The sequence below is a fragment of the Dipodomys ordii genome, unplaced genomic scaffold (assembly GCF_000151885.1).
Source record: "Dipodomys ordii isolate 6190 unplaced genomic scaffold, Dord_2.0 Scaffold126, whole genome shotgun sequence".
Classification (NCBI taxonomy): domain Eukaryota; kingdom Metazoa; phylum Chordata; class Mammalia; order Rodentia; family Heteromyidae; genus Dipodomys; species Dipodomys ordii.
In genome coordinates, this window is record NW_012267342.1 from 3,747,033 (window position 1) to 3,749,479 (window position 2,447).

Sequence of the window (2,447 nt, forward strand, 5' to 3'; positions counted from 1 at the left end):
AATTAAAAATTTCTTTCATATTCATATTTTTATTTATCCTTTAGTACTTAGACAATGGAGTTGCAGTTTCTGTTTGAACACTGTCAATTGGGGCGCAAATTCGTGGATCTTTCCGCTGAGTCTGCCGGCTCATCGCCTCCTCCGCCACTGCCTTAGCCGCCGCCGCCCCTTATCCCAGCCCCCTTCCCCAGGTTCCCTCTGGGCATCTCGGTCCAGCCCGGTTCCCCTGGAGGATGAAGTTCGTGTACAAAGAAGAGCATCCGTTTGAGAAGCGCCGCTCTGAGGGCGAGAACATCAGGAAGAAATACCCGGACCGGTCCCGGTGATAGTAGAAAAGGCTCCTAAAGCTCGGATAGGAGATATGGACAAAAAGAAATACCTGGTGCCTTCTGATCTCACAGTTGGTCAATTCTATTTCTTGACCAGGAAGCGAATTCATCTCCACGCTGAGGATGCCTTGTTTTTCTTTGTCAACAATGTCATTCCACCCACTAGTGCCACGATGGGTCAGCTCTACCAGGAACACCATAAAGAAGACTTCTTTCTATACATTGCCTACAGTGATGAAAGTGTCTACGGTCTGTGAAGCTACTGCACCAAAAGTGGGGGATCCCATTCTACAAAGAGAGAGGTGGTGTCCCTTCCTTGACTCAACCATCTCCTTCAGACTCAAACACCATCTCCCTTCTTCAGGACCTACACTTTTTAATGTTCAAGGCTTTCTCTCCATCCCCTCTCAGCAGGAGGGGTAATGGTGGATGTGGCCTCTTGTACCTCTCCTTTCTTTCTTCCACTTCCTTTTACCCTCTGACCTATTCTTCTTTAGACTTCTTGATTGTCAATCTCTGTCACATCCAGCGATTGTTTGGTTTCTATTTCCTTTCTAACTGCCCAAGGGGCTCAAAACCCCAACAACCCATCCTTACACTACCTTCTTTTTGGGGGATAGACGGAATGGACTGAAATTGGAAGGGTAGGAGGCACGTCAATAAAGAGGAAACCACCAAGCTGAACTGAATTTTGCCTTGTGTTTTCCCCTTTTCCTCTTGCTTTTTGTCTCTGGAATGTTCATGGGCTTCACTGGTGGAGAAAAGATGGAATGAGGGAAAAGGAGGTTGGAAGACTAGAAATAAATTTTGGCTTATTTTGTTGAAAAAAAAACACACTGTCAATTGGTCACCCCCCAAAATACTCTACTGAACACATGCTGTACCAGCATCTACTATTAGATAGTGCTCCACATATCAAGCATGAGCAGATTTGCAGCTTGGAGATTTTGTAAAAATTTTGGGCAGAACGTGAAAAATTAGGCTAAAATGAATTATCCACAACAGGTTATGCAAGTCCATTTAGTTGTGTGTAAGAGGTTTCTTAATTTAACCTCATAAAGCAGTTCTGTTCTCTAAGTTATTTAATCAACATCAATATATAAGAAAACAACTCTGATTCTTCATATACTTTATCTTACAAGTGAAAGCAATCATAGGAAGATTTAAATAACTTTTCTTTTTGAATTTTCTCAATTTTTTAAAAAAGAAATTATTATAAAGGTGATGTCAAAAAGGTTCATGGTTACAAATGTCAGGTAAAGAATGCATTTCTTTTGTGGACTATGTCATTCCTTCCCTCACTGTTTAAAATTATGATTGCTAAATAAGTGGTGTACAAAGAGTTTCCATTTAACAATGCTGTTTATAAATAGAATGAATCTTGACCAATGTCACCTCTTTAATTATTCTCACTCATCCCTCCCCTGCATACTTCTTCTTACTCATTCTTTTTAATTTTCTAGGATATCCATTGAACTCTTGAATGCAGTCTTCCTTATCTCCTCTTCTCCTCTTTATGTATCTATCCTTTGTCCCTTGAACAAAACCTACCCTGCCCCTTTCAAGTATTCCTGGTATTTATTTTGTTGAACTTTGACTTTGCTCTTCTAAGGAATTATACTATTTGAGTTTTCCCTTGAATCTACCATATTTCATTTGTTTGTTTTGTGGGCTTTTTGGGGCGTGTGTGTATGTGTGTGTGTGTATGTGGTGTTTGTCAGTCATGGTGTTTGAACTCTGGGCATGGGTAGTGTCCCTTTGCTCTTCAGCTCAAGGTGAGAGCTCTACTACTTGAGCCACAGCATCACTTCCGGTTTTCTGGTGGTTAATTGGAGATAAGATTCTCATGGGCATTTCTTCTTGGGTTGGTTTTGAACTGCTATCTCTGCTTCCCGAGTAGCGAGGATTATAGGCCTGAGCCTTCAGTCCCCAATTTTTTTTTTAACTCCACACCTGAGGCTTGAACTCAGGGCCTGGCCTGGGCACTGTCCCTGAGGTTTTTGCTCAAGACTAGCACTCTACCACTTGAGCCTCAACTCAATTTCTGTGTGTGTGTGTGTGTGTGTCTGTGTAGTTAATTAGCTTTAAGAGTTTTGCACACATTTCTATAATGAAATA

The 2,447-nt window shown here is 41.5% G+C and overlaps 1 pseudogene; it reads left to right on the forward strand.

The window, feature by feature from the left end:
* Positions 1–233: 233 nt before the first annotated feature.
* On the forward strand, positions 234–934 carry LOC105996089 (annotated as a pseudogene).
* Positions 935–2,447: the final 1,513 nt, after the last annotated feature.